The sequence below is a fragment of the Microcaecilia unicolor genome, chromosome 9 (genome assembly GCF_901765095.1).
Source record: "Microcaecilia unicolor chromosome 9, aMicUni1.1, whole genome shotgun sequence".
Classification (NCBI taxonomy): domain Eukaryota; kingdom Metazoa; phylum Chordata; class Amphibia; order Gymnophiona; family Siphonopidae; genus Microcaecilia; species Microcaecilia unicolor.
The window spans coordinates 160994898-161018454 of NC_044039.1; positions in this window are offsets into that span (position 1 = coordinate 160994898).

Here is a 23557-nt window from a genome sequence, read left to right on the forward strand (position 1 = left end):
CCCCCTAGGGTGCCCGGTTGGTGTCCTGGCATGTCAGAGGGACAAGTGCACTACGAATGCTGGCTCCTCCCATGACCAAATGGCTTAGATTTGGTCATTTTTGAGATGGGCGTCCTCGGTTTCCATTATTGCCGAAAATCGGGGACGACCATCTCTAAGATCGACCTAAATGTTGAGATTTGGGCATCCCCGACCGTATTATTGAAACAAAAGATAATAGCAATTTCCCCGCCCCTTCGCCGGGACGTCCTTAGAGATGGACGCCCTTAGAGATGGTCGTCCCCATTCGATTATGCCCCTCACTGTGATCAGCAGCAGCATGCATTTGAATCTTTACACTGTGTTATTTTGCAGCAAATTATTGCTAACAGTAGAGGAGGTGATTTGAAACATACGCTTTTACAGCTCGAACAGAAATCAATTTTTCGATTGACGACTGTACACCCAAGGGGCTTAAATTCTAAATTAGAATGGTGTCATTTTTATGAAAAACAGAAGTAATGTCGTTCCACTGGGGGCTTGTCCTTGATATTCCCTTTTGATTGGATGTGGTGGAGTGTGGCGTCTGACGTCAGTCAATATTATGAGACGCCATTTTTTGAACATATTTGTTGGTGAAATGAACTAGATTGCAGCAGCAGTGGAGTGAGGCAGTTGATTATACTGTTATATGATGAGCTGCAGGTCTTTTCAATAAGCTAAATTGAAGTTTTTTGTTTTGACAGCTGTATTAACCACAGACCTCGTTGAAGCTTTCGAAACTGTGGTCACAGTCGGCTATGGACAATAGGAAGACGCTGAGCATTCTAAAAAGATAAGTTTTTTCCAATTTTGATGTCTAGATATTCTGATAAGATTTAGAGGTTTTTTGCCCATGATGACAGCGAGAGCTCCTATAGATTAAAGGTGTTATACCTATAAAATCAGAGCCTGTTGAGACTTTTTCCTCCATTTTTTGACAATTGAATTTGGTATTGTGTCTGCAGCTGTATTTGATGGCACCTGGTCAAAAGAAACCAGACAAAAAAGTTCCAAACAAAAAAAGTTCCTGACATAAAAGCCCCTTTCAAAATAGACTCCCGACAAAAGAGCCTGATGAAATAGATTTATTTTTGAATGGTACGAATTTGAAGGGTACAAAGAAGTGGAGGAGCCATAAATTACTGAGAAAGTCCACGGCTTGTCACTTGAAAGTCCTGGCACCTGTCTACGGCTTGACTTCACTATCCACACTTGGTATCTAGTGAGAATCATAAATCTGCTTGAAAACATAATCCATCTTGATTAAGAGTCTATTTTGTCTTGGGTTGTTTTGTTGTGGGGTTTTTTTGGGAGGGTTTTTTTTGTCATGGTCTGTTTTGGTTTTAGTTTGTTTAGTTGGGGTTTTTTTGTTGGGGTTTTTTTTTGTATGGTCTATTATGTTGGGGTGCCGTATTTGATACTACAATCAAGTGAGTTTCTTCAGCCACAACCAAGGAGAAGTCTGAAGAAAACACCCTGGAATTCAAGGACAAAATGGTCAATTATCCACATGGAAAAGGTCAGTAACAGGGTGCTGAAGTGTGCTGTTAACATATTCATAAATGATCAAGAGACAGGAGTGATGAGTAAGGTGATCCAATTTGTAGATGACAACATCATTCAAACTTGTGAAAACACTAGAGGACTACAGGGATGTACAGAAGGATCTGGTGAGACTGAGGTGCACTGAAGATGGGTTATTTTACCACAAGTCATGCTATTTTAGTTTAGAGTCTCAAATAAAATTTTAGCCCATGTGGATAACTTCCCCCCCTAAATGGCAGATGAAATTTAGGGGGGAAGTTATCAAAGTGGGTTATGGTTAAGAGAGGTTATCTTACCACAAGTCCTGCTATTTTAGCACAGGGTCTCATTGCTTAAGAGATAAGAGTAGAAGTAAGATTTATAAAATTTAAGAAATTGTTGAAGACATTTTTTAGGCAAGCTTTTGATAACCACTGGGATATTGAAGGAGGGATTCATGAATCTGTGGATTGCTATCTTAAAATAGAGAGTGATGAATCTTTCCTATCTGAAAATAATAGAGTTCTTTTAATATTAGTTTATTTTAAACTGCTTTGTACCAGAACAATTTTTAGCAGTATATCAAGTTTTAATAAAACATAAACATAAATTGAGACCCTGTGCTAAAATAACCCATCTTAATGGCAGCCCAAGTTGATAGCTGTTGGATTATTTGTAGTAAATAATTAGCAGATTTTAGTACACACAGCTTCAGCTTTAGAAATGTTAATTTCTTTCTTCATCTCTCTCTCATTCACCCCTGAATAATTCACTGCTGAGTCAGTTTAAAGTTGAAGTAACAAAACATCTGTTTACTCACAGTTTGTAGTTAGATTATAATCAGACAGGCTTATATATACATATTACTATACATTTGTATTATCAGCTCCTTCCATGTGCTTAGATGGTAATGGATGCTCACACCACCATAGATCCTCTCAGGTTAGGAGAGATCATGAGCTCCATGTGCTCCATGTGCTGCATGTGCTGCATCTAAACCCCCACAGGAAGTTGCATAGCTATGTGACCTCTCTAAGTAATTCACATCAGAGGTCACAGAGTAATCACAGAGAAATAATAGGTGACAGGCAATGCATGTAAAATACAATTACATTCCAACAAACCCCTTCTCATGCATAACTGTCATGCAATTATTTATTCATACAAAGTCCAAGCTTTATACGCAGATTCACAAAATGTTCTCTGGGTAACGGTTTGGTCATGATGTCAGCTGTCATCTCACTGGTGTGACAATAGTGTAGACTGATGACCCCTTCTTTTGCCAACTCTCGCACGTTGTGGTATTTCGTTGCGATGTGCTTGGTGCGTGACTGAACCTTGTCATTCTGTGACAGTCGGATGCAGCTCTGATTATCTTCCATTATCTGGATTGGTCTCTGTTCAGCTATTCCAAAATCCAGCAAAAGTTTTTCAATCCACATCAGTTCTCTGCACGCTTCCGATACGGCCACGTATTCAGCTTCTGTAGAAGACAAACTCACAATACTTTGTTTATGACTGGCCCATGAAATTTGTACATTTCCATACATAAACACATATCCACTTGTGGATTTATAATCAGAATGATCCCCTGCCCAATCTGAATCACAGTAACATATTAGTTTTGGATTACTATTGGCTGAAATCTTTAATTTACAATCAATGGTACCCTTTAAATACCTTACCATCCTTTTAACTGCAGTCCAATCTGATTTGGTAGGTGAGCTGACCCTTCTGCTCAAAATTCCTACTGCATTTGCTATATCAGCCCTGTATGTGGTAGCTAGATATAAAAGCTTACCTATGGCTGATCTATATTGGATGTTATCTGGTAAAGGTTCTCTTACTGTTTCATCCTTCAGAAAATCAGTGATCATGGGAGTGCTTACAACTTGGGCATCTTGCATACCTAAACTTTCAATAAGCTCATTTATTTTCTGCTTCTGGCTTAGAAGATAAGAACCATCATTTTGTTTCTCAATTTCTATACCAAGATAGTATGACACATTACCAAGTTCTTTTATCTCAACATTGAGATTTAAACACTTTACAATGTCCTTGTACTCTTGCTCACTTTTGCTTGCAATGAGCAGATCATCAACAAAAGCTAAAATGTATGCATATTGTCCATTTGTGCACCTAGTGTACAAGCATTTATCTGCTTCACCTTGCTTAAATCCTAAATTTGTCAATATTTCATGCAATTTATCATTCCAACATTCTGCACTTTGCTTTAATCCACAAAGACCTTTGTTTAATTTACACACTAGCTGTCTTTGTTTTGTATTTATGAAACCTGTTGGCTGTTCCATGTACAAGTCTTCAGTTATATCTCCGTGAAGAAACGCTGTTTTCACATCAATGTGGTTGACTTGCATGCCTTTTGAGACTGCAATGCTCAGAAGTGTTCTTATTGTCGTGTGTTTCACTACAGGTGCAAACACTTCATCAAAATCTTCTCCATATTTTTGAAGATATCCCTTTGCCACTAGTCTGGCTTTATACCTTTCCACTTTTCCTTGTGCATTCCTTTTTAACTTGAATACCCATTTGCATCCTATAGCTTTCTTGCCAGGAGGTAATTTTGTAAGAATCCAAGTATTATTTTTATCCAATGCATCAATTTCTTCTTGTGCAGCTTTACGCCATTCAGCAGCTTCTTCTGCTGGCATTTTCTCAATCTCATCCCATGTTAAGGGCTCTTGAGCTTCTGCTGACTTTGTTAGGTAAGACAGTCTTGGGGGTGGAACACCTTTGTTTTCCCTGGATGAGCGTCTGACAACAGGTTGGTCTGACCTTTCCGCATCCTCTAAATCTGAGAGTTCTTCTCCAATTGATTCCCCTTCTCCAACTGTACTGTCTTCTTCAATGATCCTTTCTGTGTCTGCTTCCTCTGCCTGTTCCTCGTTAGATACAGGTGAGTTGCTTTCAGACATCTGCCTTGGTATGGCATTTATATACACTGGCATGTCTATTATTGTTCTAGTTTCATATTCTGGATGATAAGGCTCATCTGGGATAATCCAGCCTTTATCAACCCTTTTGTTTTCATCAAAATATGTAACATGTCTTATGCCAACAATGCCAGTTTTCAGATTCAAAATTCTATATCCTTTGTGTCCTGGAGTATAGCCAACTAAAATGCCCCTTTCTGTTGTGGAATCCAGCTTATGCCTTCTTTGCTTTGGTATATGAGCATATGCTGTACTTCCAAATGTTCTTATGTGTGACAGGTTTGGCTTCCTACCATGCCATGTCTCATGTGGTGTGCGCTCAGCGCCTTTAGTTGGCATTCTGTTTTGTAGGTACACTGCTGTGAGAATGGCTTCCCCCCATAGTCTTTTAGGGAGATTGCTATCTGACAGCATACATCTGGTCATTTCCACAAGTGACCTAAATTTTCTCTCTGCAACAGAATTTTGTTCTGGTGTATAAGCTACTGTTGTGATATGCTGAATGCCTTCTTGTTCTAGAAATGTGCGCATGCTTTGTGAAGTGAACTCACCACCATTGTCGGTCTGAAGAACCTTTGGTTTTCTTTCAAATTTATTGCTCACCATGGTTACGTATTTCTTCAGCATGTCTGTGACTTGACTTTTTTCTTTCAGCAAATAGGCCACACAATATCTAGAGAAATCATCCAAGAATATTAGCACAAATCTGTTATTTCCCAATGATGGGATATTAAACGGTCCACATAAGTCACTGTGTATTAAGTCCAGTACTTTATTACTCCTATTTCCTGTGTATGCAGGAAATGAGGGTCTCACACCTTTTTGAGTAACACAGTCTATGCATTTCTCCATTTTACCAGCATCTGCACTTATCTGAATGCCGGTGGCCAGTTGCTTACTGTAAAGATCCTGGATCACCTTAAAATCACGATGTCCCAGGCGGCGGTGCCAGATTTCCAGACTACATTTACCATCATTCTTCCTTACTTGCGCCATATGTGAGGCTTCACCTGAAATGCTCAGTTTATAAACATCATTATGCATAAAAGCTTCAGCATACACTTCATCATTTTTAGAGATTGTGCACTTACTGTTTTCAAAATGAATCGCAAATCCCTTCTTATCTAATGTAGATACACTAAGCATATTGCAAACTGCTTGGGGAATATACAAGACATCACTTACAGGAATTTCTTTAACTTCATTAGACACTTTGCATTTTAAGAATCCAATACCTTTTGCTTGGATCTTAGCAGTCCCTGCGTTTGCAGTTTTAAGAATACCTTCCTCTGGACACATTTCCTGAAAGAAATCCTTACAATTGGTTAAATGGCATGTGCTCCCCGAATCCAAAATCCAAGTACTTTCATTTGAATTATTATTTACCATAGTCAAAGATTTTTCTGCCATTAGAAAGCCCTTGTGTTTATCTTTGTCCTTCATACATTTCCTGGTTTGAAAATTCTTTAGTTCCATTGGCTTAGGTGAGCTAGAGGGAGTGTTTTGTGTTTCCTTACACCATTTAGATACATGTCCCTCCTTTCCACATGAGTAGCAAATCAGCTTGCCCTTGGGTGGAGTTTTCCCATAGCTCCGCCTTCCTCTGTTCTTTGCCAAGAAATTTGTTTCATTTCTCTCTGACTTGCTTTGAGAACACATCTCCTCAGAATAATTTATTATGCATTCCTGCCTTAGTTTTGATGTTGCCTGTTCAAAAGATTGCCCTTCAATGGCCTCATTTACAGACCTAAAAACATCAAACTTCTTTGATAGTGAGGTAAAAAGAAATGCTCTTTTCAATGCATCACACATGGGAATTCCAGAAAGTTCTAACTTTTGAAATGAAGACATAAGATGCATAATGTGATCATTACATTTACTTTTATCCCTTAATTTGGTTTCATTCAACTCTGCCAACCAAATTGGTTGCTGCTTTGCATATGTAGTTGCATACATAGTTCTCAGCTTACATAAAATGTCCTTTGGTGTATCTTTTCCCTCCACTAATATGGCTTGTTTCTCTGAGAGAGCTTCCAAAAGCATGCACTTCACATAATAGTTTGCATTGTCCCATTCAGCCATATTTTCAGCTGTTCTGTCTTGGTCTAAGCATATATTTAATCTTTTTGCTCGAAGGAGACATATGAATCTTAATTCCCACTGCCGATAATTAAACTCAGTTAATTTAGGCACCTTGAGAGAATAGAAAAATGGTGAATTTCTTCCCTCAGCCATTTTCTTAGCCTTCTGTCTGCTGTGTGGGGGGAGAGAGAGACAGACTGAATCTTTCCTTTAAAACTTAAGAGAAAAATGTGGCCTTTTTTTCTGCCTGGTAATATTTCTCTTCTTTTTCAATTTCTGGCCCTGGGCCCATAACCCTTTTGTTGGATTATTTGTAGTAAATAATTAGCAGATTTTAGTACACACAGCTTCAGCTTTAGAAATGTTAATTTCTTTCTTCATCTCTCTCTCATTCACCCCTGAATAATTCACTGCTGAGTCAGTTTAAAGTTGAAGTAACAAAACATCTGTTTACTCACAGTTTGTAGTTAGATTATAATCAGACAGGCTTATATATACATATTACTATACATTTGTATTATCAGCTCCTTCCATGTGCTTAGATGGTAATGGATGCTCACACCACCATAGATCCTCTCAGGTTAGGAGAGATCATGAGCCTCCATGTGCTCCATGTGCTGCATGTGCTGCATCTAAACCCCCACAGGAAGTTGCATAGCTATGTGACCTCTCTAAGTAATTCACATCAGAGGTCACAGAGTAATCACAGAGAAATAATAGGTGACAGGCAATGCATGTAAAATACAATTACATTCCAACAATAGCTTCCCCTCTTAATGTGGACAAGTGCAAAGTGATACCCAGAGGGAGAAAAAACTGCAGGTACAAAATATTGGGTTCCAAGTTAGAAGTTACCACACAGTAAAAAAAGAAATAGAATGTTAGAAATTATTTGAAAAAGAATAGAGAACAAAACTGAGAATACGCCTCTATATAGGTCCCTGGTATGACTGCACCTTGAGTATTGTCTACAGTTCTGGTTGCCCTATCTCTAAAGGATACAGTAGAATTAGAAAAGGTTCAGAGAAGTATAAAAAATGATAAAGAGGATAGAAAACCTCTAATAAGGCTGAACAGGTTGGGGGCCTTCAGTTTGAAAAGAAGAAGGAGGAGGGATTAAGATAGAAATGTATAAAATCATGAGTGGGGTGGAACAGTTAAATAGGGAAAGGTTATTTAACACCTTTTACCGTTTAACCTTTCAAACAATATAAAAACAAGAGGGCACACTATGATACTAATAAACAGTGAAAAGAAAGCATATCACAGAATAATTCTCTACCTCATAATCTGTGAATGTGTGATTCCTATTGTTGCTGAATTGGAATTAGCATACCAGGCTATGTACCACTAACCTTTGTTCTGCAACTTGTAATTTTTTAAATTATTCTTTCAGAGCAAAACTTGATGGTATTGACAGTGTATTTTTCCATGGGGGGCAATTTCTCCAAATTTTGTACATACCATGACAGGAATGAACCTCATTTCTAAACCAAGGTATGTGGAGTATGACCTCAGTTTCTCAAATTTACTGCTAATGCACACCATAAAACTAGTATCATGCTAAAGAGAGCTTCTACCTGGAGTTTGTAAGAAGTACATATTTTTATTTTGTACATCATCTTATTGGAGTTTTTTTTTAACCATACTGAAAGTATAAAACTTTTTATAAACAAATAAATGAAAATAAACATGTAGAGGCAATTTATCCAGAGTTGTTTGAAAATTCATTTTTCAAGCCTGAGGCACCCAACAATAGGGAATACTTCTGTATCTTTTTGCCACATTTTCTTGGTCTTGGACTGCATTTCTTGATGCTTCAGGGTCTTCTCTCTTTCCATGTAATTCACAGAGTAATTAAGTAGGGCTGACACTTCTATAATTAATGCTGTTCTGGTGTTTTTCTCTGTAACATTATGTCTTTAGTTTTTGTGCATCCAGCCTTTTATTGGTAAGGATGGGTATGCCCTAGGTTATCAAAACCTCTTCTTTTTCTACAATTCTCTTAGGGTCATGATCCCAATGCTTTTCTGGTACAGTGATGTTATAATATTTGCCTTTCCTTATGTGGAACATGTCTTAATCCTGTAGATCCCAAAGTTAATACATCTATCAACTGGAAAACCCCTAGGAACTTCCTCAAGATAGTCAATACCCTTCATCTTCCAAAAGGGTCACTTCAAAATAGTCAAGGAGGATACAGGGTTACAATAATAATCATAGGCCCAATACTGAAATTATGTCTATGCCAGCAGCAGGTGAATGTATAACTATGCCATCCACTTATTTTAAAACTATAAGGACAGTATCAGGCTAAAAATCTGACTGAAAGACCAGATACTATGGGGCTCATTTTCAAAACAGAAAAACATTCAAAAAGCAGCACAAATCGGCATTTGGACATTTTGCTTGCCAAAACGTTCAATTCGCTGTTTTCAAAACCCATTTTTTAATTGTTTTGGTATACAGTTCATTGGCAGTGCAGTCATATTAGAAGGGGGGCATGTTGGGGGTGTGATGGAGGTGAGATTTGGTCATTCCTTACACTTGGACATTTTTCCGCCATAATGCAACTGAACAAAATGTCTTCATCTAGATCATAGACCATTATTAAATGGACTTGGGGAAAATCCACTATTTCTGGGATAAGCAATATAAAATGTTTTGTACTTTTTTGGGATCTTGCCAGGTACTTGTGACCTGGATTGACCACTGTTGGAAACAGGATGCTGGGCTTGATGGACTTTTGGCCTTTCCCAGTATGGCAATACTTATGTACTTATGAGTTACCACCGTGCAACGCAAAAAACAGAAGAAACCAGTCTTCGCAAGAAACATCAACAAACAAAACTGCGAAGATGACTGACAAAAGTAAAAATAATTAAAAAAAAAAATCAAAACACAAGCATATATAAAAAATCTTCAAATTTGTGTATAAAAATATACAAAGGGGGAGACACTTTGGTTGTGAAAATTAAAAAATAGACTTTATTGATGAATGGATAGCAGGGAGAAAGGGACTCGACACAGCTGGGTATGGCCGAAACACCGCTGTGTCGAGTCCCTTTCTCCCTGCTATCCATTGATCAATAAAGTCTATTTTTTAATTTTCACAACCAAAGTGTCGCCCCCTTTGTATAGTTTTATACACAAATTTGAAGATTTTTTATATATATTCTTGTGTTTTGATTTTGATTTTTATTATTTTTTATTATTTTTACTTTTGTCAGTCATCTTCACTCTTTTGTTTGTTACCGCCATGCAAGCCATTTCTGGGGGTTTCTTTTTCCCCAGAAATGGCATGTGCTTAGGGTGGGACTACCGACAGCAGCTGCATTTGGCCAGTAGTAATCCTAGAAGAGCAAGTGATAAGCCCGTGTTGCGCTTACCGCCACTCTGTAAAAGGGCCCCTAAAATGGATGAAATATATAAATAAAATTTGTATGGCATGGGACCTGTTTTAGGGTAGAACAAGGACAGACAATAGAATTATCCTAAATGGGAGGCCTAAAGCCTTGAATATTGGTAACCACAATAAACCAATATTCAATGCTGCTGCGTATACTCGGATCACCACTGGATTCTGTATCGGTTGCCCAAAGCTGGGCACGGATTACAGATCAGCAAATAAACTAATTAACTAATAACAAGCACTTATTTGGCAGTAATGAGGAGTTACACATAGATCTGCTCCCTTTTCAAAGTGAGTTAAGGAGGCAGGAAAGGCTCCCATCCAGTAAAATCACACAGAGCAGGTCGGGAGCAAATATTCAGCACCATTTAACTAGAGAGTGCTGCCCAAAATCTGCACTGATTCCTGCTGTGTTCTGTGGTTAGTATTGGGAGTGGATTCCAGGTGGAGCCAGAAGTTATGCCGGCAGCGGTAATAATCCATGCCAGTGCCCAAGTAGCTAATTGAGCATATTGGACTGTATAAATAGCAGTCCTAACTTTGCCCAGTTAGCTATATGAATATAACACTGAATATTGGCTCCGTCTGATTCAGAGCATTGCCAAAGACTTGGTCTTCAGTGCTATGTGCTCAGATAGGTTCCAGATGGGGTCCAGTACTGAATATCTGGGTCTAATTTAGTCAGTGGCAGCCATCATTTAAAAAGCCAGTCACCACCAGCTGAATATTGATCCCAGTGGCCCTAGGTCTGAATCAATATGGCTTTTTGTATATTCTTACTGTGGGCCCGATATTCAGACCACAGGAGTTAACCCGGTTAACTCCTGCGGTCAGTGCTGAGCCCGGATATTCAATTCCAGGCCGTTTCTGATGACCAGTATTGAATTTCCGGTTTATTTTTGACTGGTTCAACCTTAAACCAGCCAAGCCAATATTCAGCACTGGCCAGTTAAGTTTGAACTGGACAAAGATAGGCCCTGTATTCACATGACCAAATATGGCCACCAAACTTTGAAACGTTGAAAATCGGCAGATAGCTAGTTATATGGCACATTATAATTGACTATCTATTAGCTGCTAACCATGAATTTTCAGCAGGTCATGACTAGCAATGTCCTGCTGAAAATTCTCGTATAGCCGGTTATGGGGCATTTAACTGGCCAGGTGCTGATCCTGGCTGGTTAAATGCTTTCGAATATATTGGGGTGGGGAGGTGTATGAACAATGATGGTAAAAAATGAGTTCAGGATGTAGATGTAGAATGATTATAATACCAACTGTGCTGTATTAGGCAAAGTATAGAGCAGCTTCAACAGCAAGCTTAAAACAAACTCAAGTAGAAGCTTTACCAGTAGATTCTCAAATTTTAAGCAAATCTTTATTGTAGCACTTATAATAAACAAAGAAAATCCAACTTACAGTTCACTTGCTTAGAAAAGAATTGTTGCCTTTTGCACATAGAGTCTATCTAGCCACCTCAGAGGCGAGACGATGACCAGAATCTCAGCCCAGCTGAGAGGAAAAGCTGTAACTCTCAAAGGAAATAAGGGGGAGAAACTCAGGGTAAATAAAAGGGAAATTACTTTGGGAGATGGTGAAAACTTGTGATGGATTTACAGTACATTAAGGAGGGATCAGCCCCTAGAACAGCTGCTGATCACAAAAGCATGCAAGGAAGATTGGGATCTCTCACATAGCCCACAGGGGCAGAGAGGGAGGGCTGGCCCTAGCTCAAAACCAAGAGCCAATAGGGAAAGCTCACAAGAAGTCAATCACAGGAACTGCAAACTATAGGGGGGGGGGGGGGAGCAGTACACAGTACTATCTATTACACAGACAATGTAATAAAATACAATTAATACTTATATTAATTATATATAAAAATGCACCCTGCTTCCATAAATATGGGGACAGAACACTAATGATGTCTTGCACAAGTTCCTTAATAATTGCTACCTTTACATTTGAAGAATATTTAGGGGGAAAGTAGAAAAATAATCACCAGAAGGTCATTGCCTACTTATATTCAATTTTTCATTCTGTCTTGGCAGTTCCCAAGCTGACGCCTCCGGATGTGTCATTGAATATACGCCGGTGACCCTTTCTAATGTGCTACTTTAAATAAAGTAGTTCATTAGTTATGGTATGTTGGACAGTGTTAATTAACTGGGATAAACATTACTTTGAAACCACCACTTCATTGCTGCAGTTTATTTAAGAACATTTTCAGGGCATTTGTTAAGCCAGACCAAAGTAGTAATGTAATAAGAAAGATCAGACAGCAATGCTGATTTTTCATGGTTAAATCTGGTTCACCAATTGAAACTGTATGCTCCATAATACTTTTTGTTTTTCATACTTTAAACACAAAACTTTAAGAGTCTTCGCAACTTTATTTTCTTCTCCTTCCTTTGTATATTGTTGTTAATGAAAATACAATCTAACGGAACCATTGAAATACAGTGAGTTAATTGAGTAATGGCTATAGAGATATTATTTGTGGCCCACACACTTGTTTAACACTTGAATAGCCAACAAGAATATTTGAAATCTATAAGAAATATTACCAATGGATGTTAAAATTCAATATATCAAGACATATTTGAAGCTTGCCGTGCGTAACCAATTTGAAGAGACAGGCTCACTCTAGAATCTTCCTTAAAGGTATTAGGGGTTCTTTTGGAACCTCATTTAACTATGAAGCTTCAAGTTTCACAATTGACTAGGAAAGTGTTTTTCAGGATGAAACAGCTCCAGCGCATTAGCTCCCCTGTTTACTAAGCCATGTGGCAATGCCGACACAGCCCAAAGTGAATGGGCTGTGCCAGCATTAGCGCATGGCAGCCGCTACTGTGGCTTAATAAACAGGGGAGTAAATATTTGCTAAGTAATTCTCATTTTCAGGTAGTGGTTCAGGCGCTGGTGCTGTCTCAGCTTGATTATTGTAATGCACTTTATACCAGATGCTCTCAATCATCTTTTAAGCGTTTGCAAATTTTACAGAACACGGCTGCAAAATTGATTTGTGGAAGGCATAAGTTCGATCATGTCACTCCTTTGTTGAGATCTCTCCATTGGCTTCCTATTGAAGCACAATGTAAATTTAAGCTCTGTATTTTTATCCACAAATCAAATCAAAATCAAATCAATTCTTGTACACCGCTAATATCCCCTTTCAGTGCGGTTTACTTTCTAGGTGAGATAAAAGCTGATAATGTTAATGTAAGGTATAAGAACAGTTAGAGACTATTGGTGTAATGCATGAGACCAAAAGCATTATAAGAAAAGATAATGGATGATACTAGGAGGTAGAAGTCAATGGATTGTTATGAAGTGTGTAAGTTCGTAAGTTATTTTTATGTTCTTGATGCAGATTATTTGGTGGAGTTATTTACTATGGGAACAACAGTTTACTTTCTCAAATCTAAGGCCCATTGTTTGTTGTTTCCTTCTGTAAAACATGTGAAGTATCAGTCCTGTCATACTTCTGATTTTGTTTATTATTCATTGCAATGTTGGAACTCTCTTCCTATGGAGTTGAGATTGATAGAATCATATTTATGTTTTCATAAATTGTTAAAAGCTCATTTGTTCTCTATTTACTTAATGTACTTTTTGGTGCTTATTGTATGAGGATAGTTATGGTCAGTTTTGTATAATTATATTTTTTGTATTTTTCTTCCTAGTGATGGCCTAGCTCTTATTTAAATTGTAATCTGCATTGATCCTTAGGTGGTATATAGCGGAATATAAATTCTGTTGTATTGTATTGTAATTACTGCTTTTATTTATGTGGTTGTAGAGTTTAGATGGACTTTGTGGACAATAAAGTATAATTTTATTGTTGTCACGCTGTCCCTCCCAGAACAGGTAGGGTCCGGGTTAGAAGGCCTTCTTAGTCCGTGGGAATCTCATCTACCATTCCTGCTCTGAAACACCTAGAGCTATACAAACACCAAAGCGCTCCTAAAGAAAGTCATTCCACAACAGTTTACCAAGGGTTTCAGGTCTTCCTTCCTGACTACTTATACACACAGGGTGAAGTGGAAAAGAAAATAACTATTATGTCACACAGCAGTTCCCTTATAGTTCTCTTTAATGCCCTTACCCAAAAGAAAACAAAAATGCAAAGTTCCCACAAGTCTTTTCAATAGATAGAACAGTTCAATATAATGATAGAAATATGCAAATTAGGTCCTATCCTATATCATCCAAATTCAGTAACACCTCTCCTCAGTTTTCAGCCGGGTGCCTTAAGAGTCCAGCAAAAAAATAAAACATCCAGAGCTTCCTTCAGCTTAGTTGCTTTCAACACAAAAAGGAGACAAAATTTAAATCACAAAATCCAAGTTTCCTTTTTCTAAAAACCCTTTTCCTGCCTAGGGAGCAAAAGCAGGGAAAAGGAAGGAAGGCCACCACCCACTTGATTCCTCAGACAATTAGCTCCCTAAGTAGCCTTTCTTCAAAAGGAAGAGAAAAAAGAAAAGCTCGGTTTAAATTTCAAAAAGGTGCATGTCCTCTTGGCTGGCCCATTCAGTAATATCCATTAGTTCTTCTTCTTCCTCAACATCCCACACCATCTCAGTGTCCTCTGGAAGCTCCTCTCCTCCTCCCCTATCCAGGGAAGATGGCCCTTAAATGCTCTACCTCTTAGTCTACCTTTCTTTGATCGGACACTTCTGTCTGGGTTTCTTATTGGCCAAGAGTAAACTGGATTGCTCCACCTACCCCTTTTCCAAGATGAAAAATCCTCACATTCCTTTATAGGTTTCCATTTGTAGGTGTTCCTTCCCTACTCTTGAGTATTATACTTAAGGGGCCTGCTGTTTTGTCCCGGCTTTTCTAAGTACTTCAGTAATTCTATAGAGGTGCAACCTCTTAGCTTACCCTCCCTAATCAGGGACCCCCTGTCTCTGCCACAATGTGTATGCAACAATATATGTGCATAAACCCCTGGATCCAGACTCTATAAATGGCACACAAAATTGCACACTATCCTGAGGTGCACATACAACTAAATCGGCTAATGAGCCAGTGGGCACCAATAATTGGGTACTAACAATCAATTATTAATGTTAATTGGCAACAATTTAGATTTGTGAGTGCATCTTGCTAAGTGCTATGCTTTAAAGATTCATGTAGAAATCTTATAGTGCACAACTTGAAAAGGGCGTGGCCATGGGAGAGGCATTCACTAAAGATGCTCAAAGTATTACTGAATACCAGGGATCCATGCCAGGATTTATACCAGGTTTCAGTTGGTATAAATCCTCGCGCCCAAAGTTTGGCATGGGAATTGAGTCTATGCGCTATTTTTTAAAAGGCGTGCAACTCAGAGCGCCATTTATCAAATCGCACTCTATCTAGATTTTTTTTCTGTGCCATATTTTGAGCACCATTTACTGAATCTAGTCCAAAATAACTTTTATAAAATTAGCTAAGATGACTAACCCAGACTGTAGGGGGGGGGGGGGGGGGGGGCTATAAAAAAATCTCAAAATCTAAATAAATGAGGCCTCAAAGCTCAAATACCATTGGTCTTTCCAACATGTCAGTCTTTCCCAAAGGGATTCTCAGGAAGTACACACTCACAAGACTCTTAGGCATGGCATGCTGCAAGATTCTAGCGGCTTCCTGAACCAGGTGAGGAGAGTGACAAAACCATTGAAGAGCTGCCATCTGGTTCAGAATGTCTGAAGTCTGTAGAGAAAGAGGTCATTTGGAAAACGAGAACGTGGAAAGATAATGAGCCTGCAGTGAAGAGTAAGGATCAGCTTTTTGCTTGTCCTTTATGTTGTCAAATGTCCATTTAAACTAGATAAATTGCCTTTTTGAGCTTGACACCTGTCTGCTGAGTGATACTAAGGATATGAATAAGAAGAACCTTTAATTATGTATTTAAAATATTTGTAGTCTGCCTATCCAATGCTCAAAATAACATGCACAGTCTTCAGTTCAGTAGGCATTATTTATTTTATTTAATTTATTTATTAGGATTTATTTACCGCCATTCTGAAGAAATTCACCCAAGGCAGTATACGGCAAGAATAAGTCAAACATAGGCATTAGTCAATTGCATCAATAAAAATATTGAAGTAACAGTACACATTATGGCATAACATGCTACTTACAATGTCAACACAACACGTATTAAATTATTTTAGACAGCATAAGGTGTAAGCAGAGGTTGAACATACAAATAGATAAGATAGAAAAAAAAGGGTGACTAACCTACGGACAAATTGCACATGGAGTCTGAACATATGCATGAAAATGATCTCAGCTAGAGCAATACAAAAAACAGAAGAAACCAGTCCTCGCAAGAAAAACAACAAAAAACAAAACAGCGAAGATGTCTTACTCTAGCTGAGAAAACAAAACAGCGAAGATGACTGACAGGAACAAAAATAAAAAATAAAAAACAAGAATATATAAAAAAAACATCAAATTTTAGAAATAATCATCAATAGAAATCAAACAAAATAAAACATGGAAAAGAAAATAAGATGATACCTTTTTTATTGGACATAACTTAATACATTTCTTGATTAGCTTTCAAAGGTTGCCCTTCTTCGTCAGATCGGAAATAAGCAAATGTGCTAGCTGACAGTGTATATAAGTGAAAACATTCAAGCATTACTATGACAGTCTGACAGGGTGGGAGGATGGGGGTGGGTAGGAGGTATGCATGGGGACATCAAAGCATATCATTGATATTCTAACAGGGTGGGTGTGGATAGGTGAGGGGAGGGTGATCAACAGAGACATACAGCTTTATGGTTTATAATGGGCTAGGAACCCCAGATCCTTGTTAAGTCCTTTCTGTTGGATGTTAAAATATTCAATCATTCTGACTTCAAAGGTCTTACGTTCTTGTATGGTTTTAAAGTTACCTTTCAGTATTCTCACTGTGAAATCACTGGTACAGTGTCCTGGTTCTGTGAAGTGCTGTCCCACCGGGGTGGGGGCCCTACTGGCTGTATTGTTCATGTGATGTCTATGTAAATTGAATCTTGTCTTAAGCATCTGGCCTGTTTCTCCAATATAGCATCCTTCATTACATTTTTTACACTGAATGATATATACCACATTGGAAGATGAGCAAGTGAAAGATCCCTTTATGTTGAATATCTTTCCTTTGTGGATAACTGTGGGGTCCTGTGAAATATTTTGGCATAGTTTGCAACTGGATAAATTACAGGGAAGTGCCCTTCTGTTCCTTTTCAGTCTGTGATGGAAGTTTACTTCTGATTAGCTTGTGTTTTAAGTTGGGTGGCTGTCGGAAGGCCAGTACTGGTGGGGATGGGAATATCTCTTTCAGTAATTCATCCTCCTGGAGTATAGGTTGTAGATCTCTTATGATTTTCCTCAGTTTTTCCAGCTCTGGATTGTATGTCACTACAAGGGGGATTCTGTCTGTGGATTTTTTCTCCTTGTACTGTAGCAGATTCTCCCTGGGTGTTTTGAGGGAGGAGGCAATATTCTTGGAGATTATTTTGGGGTTGTAGCCTTTCTGTTTGAAGGATGCAGTCAGGCTTTTAAGGTGTCTGTCTCTGTCCCCTGGGTCAGAGCAGATACGGTGGTATCTTGTGGCTTGGCTGTAAATGATGGATCTTTTTGTATGTGAAGGATGGAAGCTGGAGTTGTGGAGGTAGCTGCATCTGTCTGTGGGTTTCTTGTATATAGATGTTATAGATATAGGGCAACCTTCGAAAGCTAATCAAGAAATGTATTAAGTTATGTTCAATTAAAAAGTTATCATCTTATTTTCTTTTCCATGTTTTATTTTGTTTGATTTCTATTGATAACCTTAAGAGTGGACTAACACGGCTACCACACTCCTCTACTTAAGAAATAATCATAAAATATGTATTTAAAAATATAAAAATTACATAAAAAAGACGACACTTTGGTTGTAAAAATTAAAAAATAAACTTTATTAGCCAAAAGATAGCAGGGAGAAAGGGACTGCTATCTTTTGGCTAATAAAGTTTATTTTTTAATTTTTACAACCAAAGTGTCGTCTTTTTTATGTAATTTTTATTACTTTTTTATGTATTTATATTTTTTAATACATATTTTATGATTATTTCTAAAATTTGATGGTTTTTTATATATTCTTGTTTTTTATTTTTGTTCCTGTCAGTCATCTTCGCTGTTTTGTTTTTTGTTTTTTTTTTCTCAGCTAGAGTAAGACATAAGCATCGCCACACTAGGTCAGACTAAAGGTCCATCTAGCCCAACACCCTGTCTCCGACAGTGGCCAATACAGGTCACAATCACCCAACAAGATCCACGAGCAAAGCATTTTGTAATGCTTATCCCAGGAATAGTGGATTTTTCCATACGTCCATTTAATAACATTCTATGGCCTTTTCCTTCAGGAAGCCGACCAAACCTTTCTTAAACTCTGCTAAGCTAACCGCCTTAACCACATTCTCCGGCAACGAATTCCAGAGTCGAATTACGCACTGAGTAAAGAAAAATGTTCTCTTATTTGTTTTAAACTTACTGCACTCCAGCTTCATCGCATGAAGAGTTGGGTGCTATATACATTGTCTCCCCTCTCCCCTCCGAAACACCATCAGAAGTGTAGAGTATCAGCACCTGCCTATCGACACCTTAGAAATATATTTGGGAATAAAAACCACACTGCTGATTATTCAGAAAAAAATCATGTCCCTTTTTATTTCTAGCAGCAAGAAAGAGTAAGAGTCCACAGTACAGGAGAACAGGTCAACCAGAAGAAAGCACGAAGAACCTCCAAGATTGGATAATCATCAAATCTTTAATGAAGGGCCCGACCTGGGCCATATTTCAGGATAATACCTGCATCAGGGGTCAGCCTTCATGATACACCATAAGTGAAGTATAGCAATATGCCCCAAATAGGACAAGTACCACACAAACTGGTAGTTGCTTCTGTCGAGTTGCTCTTGAAACCTTTTATTTCTATTCATTTTCACTCCAAACTTGCATTGCACAGTCAGTGCTAATCAAGCTTTGACAATCAACAATTCCAGACTGAAACACATAGCCCTTAATTCTATAAACTTGTGAGCATAATTTAACGCTTAGCGCATAAAATTGTGTGTGCAAGTTGCACATGTAACTTGTTAATTAGCTGTTAATTGACCTTAACAACCAATAATTGGCTATAATTGTAACAATAGTAACATAGTAGATGGCTGCAGATAAAGACCTGTATGGTCCATCCAGTCTGCCCAACAAGATAAACTCATAACATAAGGTATAATGTGATACTACATATTAAAACGGTAACAGAATTCAAACATGTGTGGGACAAAACATAAAGGAATCCTGTTCAGAAGGAATGTATCCTTGGGACCTTAGCCGAGTTTAGGTGGCAGAGCCGGTGGTGGGAGGCGGGGCTAGTGGTTGGGAGGCGGGATAGTGCTGGGCAGACTTATACGGTCTGTGCCAGAGCTGGTGGTGGGAGGCAGAACTGGTAGTTGGGAGGTGGGGATAGTGCTGGGCAGACTTATACGGTCTGTGCAAGAGCTAGTGGTGGGAGGCGGGACTGGTGGTTGGGAGGCGGGGATAGTGCTGGCCAGACTTATACGGTCTATGCCCTGAAGAGGACAGGTACAAATAAAAAATAGCACATATGAATTTATCTTGTTGGGCAGACTGGATGGACCGTGCAGGTCTTTTTCTGCCGTCATCTACTATGCTATGTTACTATACATATGTATACTTGATCTTGATTTCTCATTCCCATTTTGAGGGCACAGACAGTAGAAGTCCTTGCTCTCTAGCTACTGAAGCTGAATCTGTCCAGGCACGATCAGGACACAGACTATAGAAGACTGCCCAGCACTGGCTTTGCTTCCCATTCACTGGTGTTGCCTTCTAATCACTGCTAAGCATTAAGTGCCATTAAAGTGCAATTATGCAAGCAACTGTCCTTAGGGAGCATTCTACAAATTGTGGGCACAAAATCTGTACTGTATAACTACAACGGGTGTGTGGACCTGGGAGAGTCATCGGTGAGTCAGGGGTATGCCTAGCACTTATGCATACATGTTATAGAATAATATCAGTTACATGCCTAACTGACAGTAGTCAGATGCAGGCATTTACACCAGCCATTTAGCCAGCATAAGGGCTCACACCTAAAGTTAGGCGTGTGACTGAGGAATTGACTCTTGTATCCTATAACAGCAATTACATGCATAATTGCCAATACATAATTCATGCTGTTTAGCATGCAATCAACTGCCTATGAATGCATGATAATAACTTCTTAGGGATTAATTTGTTTGAGGGGAAGAGAGGAGCTAAGGTATTGAGGGAGAGAAGAGGTACTGGTACATTTCCAAGAGGGAAAGGAAGGTCTCAAACCTGCAATGGTGGACCCCCTTCCCAGTCATGTTTTCAGGATATCTACAATGAGTGTGCAATATGATAAATTTGAATTAAATGGGGTTACTCTATACAAATATATTTCATGTATATTCTTTGCCGATATAGTTGAAAACATGCCAGTCTGGTAGATCCCTGGACATTTTTGAGAACCACTGCTATTAAAACTGCTGTAATGAAAGGGGACTCAATTTTTTACCATGATTCAGGCAATCCCTTATGAGCAGATGAAATTTGCCTGATGTTGTAAATGTGCCATGTTTTCCACATGAAAGTACAAATTTAAGATAGCTGAAACATACTATGTTTCAGGAATTGGCTATTAGACAGAAAACAGAGGATAGAGTTAAATGGTCATTTCTCTCAATGGAGACGAGTGAACAGTGGAGCGCCACAGGGATCTGTACTGGGACCGGTACTATTTAACATATTTATAAATGGTATGGAAATTGGAACGATGAGTGAGGTGATCATATTTGCAGATGATAGAAAACTATTCAAGGTTGTTAAACATGTGCAGACTGTGAAATATTCCAGGAAGACCATAAGAAATTGGAAGACTGGACATCCAAATGGCAGATGAAATTTAATGTAGACAAATGCAAGGTGATGTACATTGGAAAGAATAATCCGAATCACAGATCTGATGCTAGGGTCCACCTTGGTGGTCAGCGCTCAAGAAAAAGATCTGGGTGTCATTGTAGATGATACGCTGAAATCTTCTGCTCAGTATGTGGTGGCGGTGGCCAAAAAAGCAAACAGGATGCTAGGAATTATTAGGAAAGGGATGGTGAATAAGACCAAAAATACAATAATGCCTTTTTTATAGCTCCATGGTGCATCCGCACCTTGAGTATTGTGTTTGGTTCTGGTTGCCGTATCTCAAAAAAAATATAGTGGAATTAGAAAAGATTCAAAGAAGAGCGGCTAAAATGATAAAGTGGATGGAACTCTTCTTGTATGAAGAAAGGCTAAAGAGGTTAGGGCTCTTCAGCTTGAAAAAGAGACGGATGAGAGGAGATATGATTGAGGTCTACAAAATCCTAAGTGGTGTAGAGTGAGTAGAAGTAAATCGATATTTTACTCGTTCCAAAAGTACAAAGACTAGGGGACACTTGAAGCTACATGGAAATACTTTTAAAACAAATAGGAGGAAATATTTTTTCACTCAACAAATAGTTAAGCTCTGGAACTCTTTGCTGGAGGTGGAAATAGCAGTTAGCATATCTCAGTTTAAAAAAGGTTTGGACAAATTCCTGGAGAAAAAATCCAGTCTGCTATTGAGACAGACGTGGGAAGCAACTGTTTGCCCTAGGATTTGTGGTATGGAGTGTTGCCACAATTTGGGTTTCTGCCAGGTACTTGTGACCTGGCTTGGCCACTGTTTGGATAACAGGATACTGGGCTAGATGGACCATTCATCTGACCCAGTATGGCTACTCTTATGTTCTTACGAAATATTATTTATTACTTGTCCTTCCGATCAAACAGTACGACAGAAGAAAATACAAAATATGTTCTATTTTACACAGGAAAGTACTATTGAATGCATTCTATTTTGCAGTGAAAGCCCAAATAGAGCAGATATTATTGATTGGCACATGAGAGATAAAGTGTATGCTGAAAATGAGTACTCAAAAGTACATCAAAGGGTTCCAGGCATTCAGAAAACTGACATCTAGCTATCAAGCTCCCTCATTAAAGATATTTTCACTTTATAGTTTCCTTGCCATGTTCCAAACCACTTTTGAACTTCTTAAAACTAAATAATCTTTTTTATAGACACTTTTTTCCAAGTTCATAATGTTTTCAACATCCTTAAAGAGTATAACCACCACCTACAATAGTTGTCAGTCTACCTAAACAAAAACCATAAGCAGCTTTTTTTTTGTGAAGGATAAAGAATTATCCTTTACTATCTCAATGTGCCTGTTACTAAACCTTTGTTGAATAGATGCCTAAATAAATATATATGGAGGAGTAAGAAATGCAGATAATTGTTTTAGATCAAATAAAATAAACTGTACATTACCAAATTTAAATAAACATTTTATAGGAAATCATAGAAAGAAGGTTCACCCAGTTTGGCTGACCCACATACACAGGTCAAGGAATCTGCAGTGCTGCTCCTGGGTTCCCTACAAATTTCAGGAAAACACCACACATTTTTACCACAAAACAAATATGCTCGATATCAGAAAAAAGTCTGAAAATATGATTCTTATTAGATTCAAATAGAAAAGAAATAAGGAGCACAGCACATTTTTCTACGTTCTCACAATATCTGAGATGTTAAGACTGTCCAGTGACACAGGTGGTACCTGATCTCCCCCTTCTTGTCACTTTCTAAATACTATATAGTATATTTTTGCTACTGGTAAAATAGCTTCAGATGGTAATTTCAATATCTCAATCAAATAGTTCTTAAATAACTCCCCAGGTGAAATATGGGATACAAGAGGAAAATTAAAAAATCTTAAGTTGTTTTTTCTCATTATTTTCCAACTGTTCCTGCTTCCAGTGGATAACAGTACAGTCCCGTATAAATTTTAGGTTGTATAGTTTGAATTTCCTCAATTTTCTTCTTCATACTCTCGATCTTGTCTTCTTTCCTTAAAAGGACAGATTTACAGACAGTTACTTTAGTAGATAATATGTTCAAATCACCCTTTACCTCATTCAGTCTAGTACTCACAACATTTTATAGTTCAGTTATCGCTACCCAGATTACTTCTAAGGTTATCGGTAGTATTGCATCTCCTTCGATCTTAGGGTCCCCTTTTACAAAGCAGCAGTAAGCCCAACACAGGCTTACCGCTCGCTAAAAAGGAAGTACTTCCGGGCTACCACAGCAGCCCAGCAGTACTTCCCACCCCTAGCATGCTGTCATATCCAACGATACAAAAATATATTTATTTTTGTAGTGCCAGTGTGTACCAGTGGTAATTAGGCAGTGCCATGCACTGCCCGATTACCACAGGCTAGCACAGGAGCCCTTTCCGCCACCTCAATGGGTGTCAATACGGACTCCCCCTGAAATGGCCTCAGTGTGCATCAAAAACACACACCGACACCAGCGCAGGCCCCATTTTGCAGCATCTTGGTAAAAGGAGCCCTTAGCCAGTACCCTGGAATCACCAGGCACATTTGCTCTGCTCTCCCAGCTTCGAATCTCTTC